The following is a 13,907-nucleotide window of genomic DNA, read 5'->3' on the forward strand; positions in this document are numbered from 1 at the left end:
TACTGGTCATTCCTTTATGTGTTTGTCCTTTTCTGGAAGGCAGCTTTTCATTTTTCACTGTTGTGTTTCTGTAAGGGGGCCCTGCTGTGGAGAAACAGAATTATATTGTATGGCTGATCCAGATTTCCATACTGACACTTAACACTCTCTTAGTAGCACTCATTTATACGGGTAACTACAAATAAGAGGTATAGGTGAAAGAGAAGTACGAAAAGCCAAGTTTTGCGTTGGGTTCAGATCTAAAAGCCCTAGACTATTCCTGAGTCCTGTATGTCCTGACTATGCATTTGTAACCACATCCTTCAAGTTCAGTGCCCTTCATGGCTGACTTTCACCAAAAACCTTTTTAAGTTCTGTGTCTATGCTTAATGTGTGACAGTACTGTGAAAACGGATTATAAGAGAGAGACTTTATTATTCAACAAATGTGTCCTTTCATGTATTCAGTGACATATCTACTGACTTTAGTTATGAAAGTAAGATATGCTGCATTTACTCTACCTAACAAGGCAGAGCAAGCACAGCCAGGAGAAAATAAGTTGGATTCTAGCCCGTCTTGTACATTACCAACAATTTAGTGCTGTTTATGCGTTTCCATCAATTATTATCAATTGTGCCTACGCTCTGAAGACAAAATGTGTTGCTTATCCATCAGTAAGCCCATTGTTTGCACACACTCAGGGTATGGCTGGGAGCTTAAGCTGTCCTGCAGGCAGGTAATGTAAGCAACTACAAAGGAGACCTGGTTAGAAGGGAAAACTGCACTGAACAGAAGAAAAAATCTGCTGAAATACTGGCTGAGAAACTGTCAGAGAAAAATGTCTGCCAGCTTGGGAATTATTAGCCTGGGAAACAGGCCTGTGAAACATCCTTGAGAAGTGCAGCTGTCATTTTCAAAGTGCAGCTAGGCACCTGGAAACTGGACGCATCCTGGAATACCACTGATAGCACAAAAACCAAGCAATTGTAATGGCTACTTATCAGCTGAAATGGTGGAGACATCCTGAAAAAGTAAGGATCAGTAGCTGCCATTGACTGTTCTAGCTATAAGAACAGGAAAATGGTCTGGAAAATTAAAAACTGGTCTGAGGGGATAGAAAATTGCATTATCTACTGGCTGTCCCAGCTGAAATTGACAACATCCATGAGATGCTTTAAATGGTAGTGTCTTACACCTTCTTATGTCTCTATCATATAAAAATGACTTAATTTTTACCCAAAATGGAGCTTCTGTCTCTGAGAACTTCCCATAGTGCACATACTTTTCCTTCTCCTAAATAGCTGAGCTCTCTCCATGACCTTTCTATGAGACTCTGGACCCTTGCTAGGGGTGCCTGGCTGATTCCAAACTCTGCGATGCAGATGACCTTGAAGTGAGACTTCTTTATTTATTTGCCCGTTTCTGGGCCCACTTCTGGAGTCAGTTTGGGTTGTCCTCCCCTCTGGGATGCTTTGGCTCTCTTCTGGAATCTGTTTACTATGCTTGGTACCATAAATACACATATAAGTATTTTATCATGAGCATATCTGCTGTTGTATCATTGATAACTTTGCTTTACTGATAATGTTTGTAGTAACGTGTATTGTTATATGTATATGTGTTGCTGCTATTATTGTGTGCTGTTATTATTGATTGTTGCTATATTATTGATTGCTGAAAATAATTTTTAATAGCTTGAGGTATATATATTCAGTTAATTAATCACAGGTATACTGGCTAGTGGGGATTTTTGTGGTGTTTGTGGTAACCCATAATAAAGAAGAGAAACTTAGAGGGTAAAGCCTAAGTCTCCTTGTGTGTTACGGAATCCTACGAAACTGCGGATACAATCTCTATGTGTGTGGGTGACCCCTCAGGCCCTGAGAGGAGGCAGTCTACTTTATGTAGGACGCTGGTGCCCATGCTAGGAAGGACTCAGTTTAGCAGGTTGAGTTTGTAGAGCTATTAGGAAGAAAACTATTTATTCACTTATAGTTTTACTAATGTGCCTTGAAAATTAAAGTGAATGAGAATGTAGATGTAGAGGTCCTCAATGGAATTTCTATAGCTCTCTCTGAACACAGGCTCACTTACTAGGAACTCAGATACAAGTATATTCTCATTTTGTTTTATATACATAAAACCTCAGAACAATTGCTTGGATTTTGTCACGAAGTCAAGGAAAACAATGATTTCCTTTGTGCAGGACAATAAGGTTCCTGTTCAGATTTCAGCCTTGTTTCTTCTGCTCTCTATATTATATTATTTGACAACAAAAAGAATTCAGTTGAATTAAAAACTTTGTCATATAATCTAAATTTATCTGTGTTCTAGGGTAATCTGTAATCTAAAACCAGCCTCCGATCTTGTAATTTACTAACCTTAGTGTCGCAGATATCAGACAGGATTATAGTTCTGTGTCTTAATAGAGTATGCCAGACAGAAAGATAAAGAATATTAAAAATAGCACTTGACATGCAAGGAAAATAATGGAAAAGTTCACGTGTGCACTTCTGGAAAAAATCCTGAGTTTATATTCGTGTTCAATGCATTCTTGTTTTGGAAGGAATGATATTTTGGTTCAGTATTTTGCATGTGATGATAACATAATATTAATTGATGATGTAATAATATATATTGACTTTCAGGGAACAGTGAAAACTGAAAGAAGTGATAGGTAATCAGACAGTATATAGAGCCCTTAGAATATTTAATTATGGCATTTTTGCTAAAATTCCAAAGGATATTGTGTGATAGTGGGCTTCAGTGAAATAAACTTACTAAATGAATGCTCAAAATGTATGCATATTTGAAAAAATAAAGATCTTTCTGTGCGTTGACACTAGTATGTGCTGGGATATTTCTCAGCATATTATTTTTCAACACTTCAGTAACCAAAGTCTTCTAAAATTTAAATTGACTGAAGTTAGGCAAACAAGATATTATTAATTTAGATTTTATTAGAAATTATTTTTTAAAAATAATATAATGTATGAAATTAATTTGAAGAATTTAAGTACTTAAACTACTTTAAATAGTAACTAAATATAGTAAATTAATTAAAATAATAAAAAATAATTTATATAATAATTTAATGTGTTTCTGAGATACTAACGAAAAATTCTGCAACAGAGATGTCTGTAGCATATTGAACCAAGCTGAAACTCAATGTGTGTGTCACATACAAGAAAATATAGGCAATAACTCAAATTCAGCAGCAGTCAGTTAAGGTTTCAGTGTTTTGGCTAATGTCTACTTCTCAGCAGATATGTAAATTACCTTTACTATGGAGCTACACTGGACTGTACACACATATAGAGTTACGTTGTTTTCATGCCTCACAAACACAATATGTTAGAGCACTAATACCGGAAAAGTCCTTGGAGTTTAAATAATTCAAGGTGAAAATGCTCTTGTCTTGATTGATTACTGTTACTTTTTCCATTTATGGTCTTTTTTTATGGGCTAGGGGGGATATCCTGCATTTTTAGGACACTTACATCGGTGAAGCATGCATACTTCAAAGCTCTTCAGTATATCTAAGTTTATATAAGTCTAATACAGAGTAATTTTAATAAGATAGGCTAATTAATTCTAAATTATGTGAATTTGGAAACGACATCTTTCTGTAAATGGAAATTGAATTGAGATCAACATGGGTGGTTAGCTTCTCCAGAAGAGATTAATTTCTCTGACCACTGCGAGGTCTACTTACTTCTTTTTCTGCTCATGCATTGTAACATTACACACTTTTTGTTTAATTTACTGTGGTTTCCTTTGCTTAATTTAAAAACAAATGAAAATAGAGACAGGCATGCATCTGACAGTTTATTGGCTGTATTATTGCATCATCTGGTGAACAAAGCCCATGTCACCCAAGCTGGTAATTCTAGATGTGTGAAAAATGCTTTCTGCAGCCCTTGACTTCGAATTTCCTTCTGATGACTCTCAACATCTAAAAGATTTCATACAAAATATCCATTATTTTAGTCTTAAAATCTGACTCACAACTTTTTTGTACTGAACAGAGGATTTGTTTTTCCTAAAATATTATGGTCCTGTAGATTATATAAATTTACAAACTTGTATTGCTCTAGGTACATATATTCTTTTTGTTTATACACATTAAGAACAATTTCTATAGCATATTTTCCACTTATTCAAAGACTGCAGAACACCCTTCATATACAATTTATTCCCTAATCTCAAATATAATCTGAATTTAAAAATAAGACACAGGTAAAGAGAAGAAGTTTGGAGAAAATCTGAAAAAAGTGGTCTTTGGTCTTGACTATTTGAAATCTAGGTCTTTGAATAAAACAATAGATATTTGGATTAAAACATCCTCTTTCCATCTGAAAGTCATAGCTACTTAACGGACATACAGACTGATATCAAAGCAAACAATATTACAAGATATACTCTATATATTACAGCAAATTTGTGTGGCTACTGTGTGGTGCATATTTAGGATTATTTGTGTTTGGGTAACACATGTTCAAAGACATATATTTGGAAAATAATCCAGGACTTCTGAATCTGGCATGGATTGGAAGAAATAAGAGACTCCTTCCAGAGCAAAACAGAAGAAGGTTTCATCCACACTGTTAATGAATCTCCCCACTATTCTCAGAAGTACCATCCACCACATCTCTGGGAAAGAAGCATCTCAGATTCATTTAGCACTCGTCTGTGGCTAGTCAGGTGCTGAAATAAAAGGCATGTATAACTGTTCTGGCCTCCATGGCTAGTATTTCCCCACAAGGAGTTGATAATGCACCAATACTTTTGGCTGGTACTTATCTCTTGAAAATGTTGTTGTTTCAGAGTGGCTGAAATGTTGTGAGTATTCAGGTCAAATTTCCCAATGAGTCTGAATGCAAGAAGATGATAGAAGTTGTTGACCTATAAAGACAAGTTAAAGGAATTTCAAAAACATTTTAGCATGCTTGCAATAAAATTCTTTACCTATCTCCATGGAAAAGTTTGAGATGGCAAATCCACAATAGACATAAGACTCTCAACACTTCTAGCTGGCTCAACACCTGAGACAACCTGCCAACAAGTTTATTCATCTCATTCGTATGGCCTTGCTCTCACCCTTTGCTGTATAGCAGAGCCCTACAGTCTAACACAGAGCTCTGGGGCAAAAACAAAGAGAAATCACCTTCTGTAGAGTTCAACGACCGTCTTCCTTTGAAGATCCCCAGTGTCTTGTCTCTCGTTGAATCTCAGCATCCTAAGTCAGTTTTGGTGATGGAAGATGGACCCAATGGACATGTAAATATCGCTTTGAAAATTTTGATCTACTAAAGGTTAATCTACTTGTAATAGGTTGACTTGTGGTACATATTAATAAAATGATGGTAAAATACAATATTTGCATGTAGGTTGAAGCACTGGTAGGAAAGCTAATAGAAAATGGAAAGCTGACATTCTCTGTGCAAGCACAATAAAGGAGAAAGAGATCTTGACAGGCATGACTTAGCAGTCATCTGAAATGGTTCTACTCTGTGAAAGTATCATTTGTTTAGACAAAGTGTGTGGACACTTTGCATACAAGTGAAATAACTACAGAAAGGTTCTAAAAGATTTCTGAAGGTCTTACTCTGTAAGCATCCATGACATCTGTGAAGTTTATATGACATGAAGACAGCATGAATAGCTGTGAAATTTTCTTAATCTTTTTATGTACCTTCTTTGTATGAACACCATCACAATTTAAAACTTTTTATATGTCTTTCCACAAAATATTTGTGAATTACTGACACTTATGAAATCAGAGCAGCGCTTGTATCCAATTGCTGAAGTAGATTCAAGCTTTTAGTGTAACTGATGCAGATGAAATTTTGCTCATGGTCTAAAGACAGTACATCATCAGAAATCAAACAATAAATCCCAAAGTTGTGTATTTTCTCAGTCCTTCTTGTGTCAAGAGCAATGCAGAACAATTCACTCTGAGATTTGTAGCCTGTGAAATTAAACATTTGTTAATCACTGGTACATATTTGATCATATTTTGCAAAAAGAGAATTTAATTCTAGAAAATTACTTCACTTCCTATTGCATTTCTTGTAATGACCTCCAAAGGCCAGATCTTGATGAACTGTGTTAAAGCAATAATTAATTTTCTTTCTTGGCATCTTTCATGTTTTTCAGAACAATTTGGTTTTCTGTGAGAACATGAATGTGTTATGAATACATTTGGTTAGTTTCCTCTTTAGCATTTCACTCACTATCTCAGCTGACAAGAATATACATGTTTCTACATTTTTGGTTGATCGAAACAGCAAAAATGTTCCAAACACAGCAAAAAAACCCCAAACCAGAATACACACTGATCCTTTAATGATTTGAGATTGAACCTTATGCCCTCTTTCATTGGATAGGGTTGTGAAGGAATGTGATGCAAACTAAAAGAATCTGACAGGCTGAAGTATATTGCAACTTATGGGAGAGGAAAGATGCCTGAATCAGAAGGTGGAAGGGAATGTTTTTGCTTTGAAGTGTCTGAACACCAAGATAAGTACTTTAAAAAATAACCAAACAGTGAAAGCAATATATTGGAAATATCTTGATTTCAAAAAGTAAATAATTTCATGTTTGATGTATTGTCCTAGGTTGCACTTTTCAACTCTCTACCTCCTCAGGCCTCTGGATTTAGCTGTTTTGTGTGCAGCTGAGTTAGTGGGCTCACTGAGCAAAGCTTTGTTCAAACAACTCTGGCTTTGTTTGAGAACACATGATGAAAAAGGGCTCATGAAGATATCAGCTGGAAGATTATAATCCTGTTTTGAACTTTGGGTTATGTGCATGCTTAAAACATCCTTGTTATTATTTGTTATCAGAGGGTAGAAGAATAGCTACTTTAGTTCAGAGAGGTCTTTAAACTATGGAAAAGCTTGGCCTGACATGCTAGCCTGCATGTGTCTAGTATTCTCCCAGCGCTACAACAATAAAATAATCCGTTTTATGTTCTAAAAGAAACCAAGGCTTGTTGTAGTCAAAGATATATGTAGTTAAAATAGTCCTTGTTTTCACATTAAAAAAAAGATTTGAATAGCAAATATGGAAGATGGAGACAGGAGATGCCATCATGTAAGTTGAAGTTCATAGAGCTCATTTTCTGATAAATGTAAACACAGTAAGACCATTATTTGTTATAAAGATAGGCATGTTACTATGGTGACAACTGCATGATTCAAAATTGAGTACGTTCTGTTACTTGAATAATCCCTCCAGTGAGTAAGCAGGTTGCATGCATTTGCCATCATTTCCAAAACCAGCCTCTGCAAGACACGAGATCTTGCATTGCAATCAATTTTAAGAAATTTCCTGAAGATGAATAGGTGATTTAAAAATAATTATTTTGGACTGATTTATTTTCAATTTTTTAATTCGTGAGTTTTCCAGTAGTTCAAGCAGAGTGCCTTTTTTTTTGATGAATATTTATATAATTCCACTAACCTTGACATCTTACAAGCCATAAATACATTTTGGCCTGGTATGTCTAGTACTGTTAGGATTTTTAAAAATTATTTACTAATCTAGAAAAAATTGCTTCAGAAAAAGGGAAGATTCTCTTACAACAGTGTACAAATGCCGATGTACAATTGAAAACGTTATAGACTATCAGTAAATTTAACCAGTTTCCTTTAAAAATTCTAAAAGAAACTGGTAGCAATCTGTCTTTTAACATTTTTACCATAGATATTTTTTATTTTTTTACAATAATTCTATCTGCTGTTGTTGAATTTTCATAAGCCAACACTAGGATTAATAGTTATTTCTGGGACAGTAATTATTTCGTTTAAAAGAGGGAATATGTTGCACTGCGTTCCTAGGAAGATGCAAGAGCCCTGTTGTCTTACGCCAAAGCCTTCTTATACTGTAACAACATAGTCAACTTGCCTTCAGCTTTAAGCTGTATAGAGCAAGAAATTATTAGAATAATCCAACAGATATTCCAGGGTATAAAAATATACTAGAGTATGTGGCAGCAGCTAATAACATTCTATTCAGCTTTTTACTTTAAAAGATGAATCAGCTTTGGAGAGGGAGGAGTCTCACAATAGGCTATATTCCCTCAGGAGATAGGGAGTGTGTGAAAAAGAGTGTAATAGTTATTTTCTATAGATTCTATACTGAGTCATGCAAATACCACTTATTGATTATTAAGACAAGGAAAGATGTCGTGATTTAAACCAACACTGGACTGTAGTAATATTTCAACAATAACCATCCAGTTCCTTCAAATGCAACTGAGAAGCATTTTGGACTCTCAGGTTTTGGTTGCTTTGAAGACTATCAAACTATGTTTTGAATTATTATTGTGTAACTTCAGTCCACAAAGTGGGCTTTCAGTAATTTGTTCTGTATGTCCTGAGACCAAAATTGCCTACATTTAAGACTAGCTATTAACAAATGAAGTGTTTGTGATGCATCAGATACTGATGTTATCTATTTAATAACCTGAATTGACGAAAGTGAGTGCTAGTATGATGAAATGAAATAGAAAGATCCAAGAAATATCAAGTCATAAAATACTGTCTTTCTCTTCACATCTTTACATACGCAGAGTGAAAATTATACATGTTGGGAATCTGACAGTCAATCCAATACAACTGCCATCATACATATGCACTAGAAAAGGCCAGCAGTTTCTGAAATATTTTGACGAAGCATGTGTTTATGTAACTTTAATGTTTTTCTTCATCACTAGTCTTCTGTGTTTTGTATGTTCTCGGTTTCCATGCCCAAAACACTATGCTATCATATGGATGATTGCTGTGAATGGTGTACAATTATTTCCAGTGCTATTTGCTTTCTGTAATTTTGCATAATTTACAATATATGGCTATGGGGAAAAGAAAATTATTGTATTGGTGATAATATGTTTATAATTTTGGTGTGGACTATAAGCCTGACATAACGAGATTAAGTTACTTACATGGCTCAGAAGTTTTGGTGTGAAGACCATTAGCTACAATGCAATCATACTGGAAAAATTTCCTGTCTGGTGTTGAGTAAACTAAGTATGATTTCTCTCTCAAGGAATTGCCTAAATGAAGACATGACCTCAATAAATACTAATTTTTTATAGTAATAACAGTAAAGAGACTGAGAAAGATGTTCAAATTTTTTTGGCATAGCATCAAGGCACCAGTATGTTTCAATATGTTACTTCTAGTGGCTTTACCAGATAAACAGGCCCTACTGTGTAAAATTAATATACGCCCTGTTCAGGAGATTTTCTTTTTTCAGTAGAAGTAGCCACAATAAATTACCTTGCCTTCTGTCTATTTTTACTAGCTAACATTGCTAAATCAGCATATCTCCTGGATAATGAAAAGAAAACTTCACAACAGAGAAAGCGTTTCTCCTGATTCTTAATATAACAGGGTTAAAATATTGTGTTAAGTCAGCGTAAACTGAGAAACTTCAAGATGATAAAGCATATCTTGTTAAACTGAGTGGCAGCAAAACCTTTTGGAATACTTGAGTTAAAAATACATATAGTTTCCAGGGAGCCAGCCATGAGGAAGAAAATGCAAAGGTCAAAAAGAATTAGTGGTGATCATGAGCAGATACTGATACAAATGAAAGATGCATAGAAATATTTTGTAATTCTGATGCCCGTCTAAGTGTAATACGCCATATAGGAACACAGGTGTCATTGCACCTAACCCTTTTCAGAGGCTTCCAAATGTTAGAAAACAGAGGATTCATCCATCTTTTTGTTATTACGTAACAGTCTGTTAAAAGTTAAAAAACGTGATACACTTAGAAAGACTCTACTAGTGCAATTCTTGTAGATGTCAGGGCACTTCAAACAGACCTGATGAGCAGATGCGCTGTGTAAAGCACCAGATAGAAGTGTCCTTTCAGGTCAGTTGACAGAATGAGAGGTGAGGGAAAAAGAAGTGTGTAGGCTTGTAAGTTTGTTGTTGGCCTGCATGGAACTGCAGGGTCTGAGCTGCAGAGGTGAAATTTGTTGCTACTGCAGATATAACTAGTAGAAATCTATCACAATGAGTATTTCATTAATATATTCTAGAATTACTGGAAGAGGTAACTTTATAAGTAATATTCTAGCATTTTCTTGGAGAATACAAATAACATCTCTGAGTAATCTGGAAGACTGAGCACTGGCACAAGCTGCCCAGAGAGGCTGTGATGTCTCCACCCTTGGAGTTACTTAAAAGCTGTCTGAACGTGGTTCTGGGTGACCTGCTCTAGATAACCCTGCTTGAGCAGGTGAGTTGGATCACATGAACTCCAGAGGTCCTTTCCAACCTCAAGTATTCTGTGATTTTAAGTAAGCAATTAAAAAAAGTTATAAAAATATGAAGATAAATTACTGAAAACATTGTTCCTTTTTTATAAATCAAATAGATTTATAGTCTATTGCATCCATAATATTATCTATATTCCTGTGTAGGCAGTTGACTCAAGAATTTAGAAATTTTGGTGGTTATTATTGAAATATTGCTCCTCAAGGATAGTGTCTTTCTGACACAGATGTTTCCAGCTGGGCCCACAGCAGACCCACCACAGGACACTGCTGAGCCCATCAAACGAGTGTGTGGTGCCTTTGTGAAAACACATTTAAGAAATGGTGATAAACACTGAGAGAAAGGAACAGCGAGACCAGAGGAGAGGGAGGTGGTCCACGGTGGAGCAGGCACACCTGACAAGACTGTGGCCTGTGGAGGACTCAAGCCAGAGCAGAGGAAACAAGTAAGAAGGAAGGAGCAGCAGGAAAAAAAAAAAAAAGTGAGAAACAAGAAGTGGCAGAAAGAAACTGCTGTGCCCTGACCTCAGCCTTCCACAGCGACTGTTGCCTTGCCGAAGGGACTGAGCATAACCTGCAGTGATAACTGGTGGTGTGGAGACTGGGACTGGGGTTCAGAGGTGACCGGAGTGAAGCTGAGCCTGCAAAAGGTGGAGAAAAGGTGTCTTCCTTAGGTATTTAAATGTTTGTCTTTTTTGTTTCTTGATACCCAATTCAGTAACTAAATATTTTAAATTAAGTTAAATTCCCAGTGTTGAGTCTGTTTTGCCTGTGATGGTAAAACCCATGAGTTTTTTCACTCCTTTTTTTACTATTTTCTCCCTTTCGTACTTGAGGGGAGTGAGTAAGAGGCTGTGTGGGTGTTTGGCTGCTAGCTGGGGCCAGCCCACCACAATGTCACAGTATGGCACTGAATTTGCAGCCTTGTTTTTGTCATGTGTTTCTGGAGGCTCAGTTTTTATACAGATGAAAAATTAAACTGTTCAACAGAGATGACTAAAAAAAAGTAACTTGTGGAAAAGAAAAGAAAGTATTAAAAAGCCCTAGGATGATGTGTAAGAATAATTTCTCCAGGTATTATGCAAGATCAGGACTCTGTGTTATGCTGATTTACAAAGGAAGAAAACCCTTGTATTTATTGGTTAGAAGATAAGTCCATTGAGAGCTATTAAAGCCAATGCTACATGAGTATTGGCTCAGGAAGTCCAAAAACTTCAAAGGACTGGAGTCTGGGAAAAATAATCTTGTCCTGTTCTATTAATCTTTTTCAGCCACCCACTTCTTAAGAGACGGGCTAGATAGGTCTTTACTCAGATCCAGTACGGTTATTCTAACTTTCTTATCTAGTAAAAAACACCAGTAGAGGTATTTTATTTTACTGTAGACTTATCTTTACAGTAGTGGTATTAAATAAGGAAAACAATATTAGAATATGCTAGATCGAACATAACAGAAGCGAAGAAGGAAACTACGAAGTCTCAGGCAAATATCTTTCCCCTCCATTTTCTAGTGTTCTAGTCCTTTTCTAGAGATTTTTTTCTCTGTTCCAACAAAAGTTAACCTGGACACCAGAAAAGTAATGTACAGTGGAATTATTTGTTTCATTGCCCCTCCCAAAACGAAGGAGGCTATTTACCTCTCTAGTCTGCGCTACAGGCTGTCCAGACTCTCAGTGCTTGCATTTAGGAAGGTCCTGGAGCTGCTGGGCCAACCCCTGGCAAAGAAAGGAGCTGAGATTGGACATACCATGTGGAGATGTTCTTTCCTGTCCTCTCCGTTCCCCAGCCATTGACAGTGAAGCAGAACTAAGCTTTAGTGGAGGGAGGGGTTGTGAGATGCTGTTGAATCTACAAAGGGCTCCTTTGGATACCAGCAGATCGTCTAGAATACATGCTGAGATGCGAATTGCACAGCATTTGCTTTTGAGTGACGACCATGAAACTGCATCTTCCTACACACTGTAGCACTTGCATAAGTATCCCAGTAAAAAGGATACCCAGATTCATAGGATATAAAGAAAATTAAAGAGTGGTTCAGCTTCTGTTAGATACTTAGAAAAAGTTTAAGTTCTATCTGAATGTCATGATTCAGAAGAAGACACCCCTTATTTCAAAATGCTATTTTCTTAAACATATTTCTCTATGCTTGGTATTGATTCCACATAAATAACAGTATCAAAATCAATGTCAGAGTGATTAAACAGAGTTTTATTAACTTCAGTGAGGCACCAGGTTTAGTTTTGTTCTTGAATGTTCCGTTTCTTGATTCACAGTAACGAAAACTTTTTCTGAGTATGCATTTTACTATTGGAGAATTAAAAAAGCTAATGTAGTTTTTCTGAATTTGCTAGTCAAGCAAAACTTCTAGTCATTTATTGCTTTTGACATTGTCTTCAGAATTATATTAGATTCTGGATAAATCATTGTCTATATACGGAACTATGGTTGGTGGAAAGCACAATACATTTTTTCCAGCTGGTATGTTGTCAGGAATGTCACACAATACAAATATGGCTAATAGATATTTGACTCATCCTTAGCTGACTGCCTTGTGGAAATATTCTGCTGGACCTGAGTTATTTATTGTTCTTGAGAAGTTATATAAATTCCTTGAAATAGATATTCATTCTCATGTTTTAAACTAAGGCAGATTAATGTCTTTAGATAAGAACAGCTGTGGGTTTCCATGACTACAGTGCTGTTAACACCTTATTGGGATTCTCAAAGCTAAGAGCTGATCATTGTTTTTGGTAGTGCAGCAGCATTTTTCTTATTGGCTTATTCTGTGACTAACATAAACTAGAGGAGTTGCAAGTTGCCTTTAATTCGAAATACAAACAGGCAAGCTACTGTTTTTTTTTTTTTAATTATTCAGACTAGCAGAGAGGCTTTCTAGGGTGCTGTGTAATTCAGTAAGCTAAATCGGGGGGCACCCTGTTGTATTAATCATTAAACACGCAAAAGCTGTTAAACCCTCTGCGGAGTTGAGTGAGTGGGTAGTAAGGTAATTGCTTGCTGGAAGGAAGTAGAAATGTTGAGCTCTTCCTTTTTAACAGAGTCTGAGACCACAAGCACTGAGAGAAAAATTTCAGTAGTGAGTTCTTACTATTCACTCTATGGCTTGACTCAGAATCTCTCCTCCCCAGAACTGAGGTCTACCTGTGGCTGGTGCTCAGCTGCCTTGAATGTGGTGGATCTCAGCTCTGGGGAGCTATGCTTGAAGTGTGATATTAAGAAGTCGGTTTGACAATTTGAAGAATATAAGAAAGAGAGAACATACTGCAAAAGTGTACTCAGTTTTCACAGTTACATACCAACCTAGGGGAACAAGTCAACATTTTCAATGAATTAATGAGTACTAAATCGATTTTTTTCCAGTATTTTTTCTGGGATGAGTAGTTAGTCATCACTGGCACACTGACTGATGTTTTTTAGAGTCTGTACAGATTTCAGTCATGGAACATGCGCTGATAATGACCTGCATAGCATCTGCTTCACCTATTGTACTGTTGAAGATCATCTTTACTTGTTTTCCTGCTTTTGATAATGATTATCACAAAAACATGCATAATCAACTGAGTGTATGGGATGCTGAGGACATACTGGCCATACATGCTGAAGGTGGGGATGGTCAA

Source organism: Opisthocomus hoazin, chromosome Z (assembly GCF_030867145.1).
Source record: "Opisthocomus hoazin isolate bOpiHoa1 chromosome Z, bOpiHoa1.hap1, whole genome shotgun sequence".
NCBI lineage: Eukaryota > Metazoa > Chordata > Aves > Opisthocomiformes > Opisthocomidae > Opisthocomus > Opisthocomus hoazin.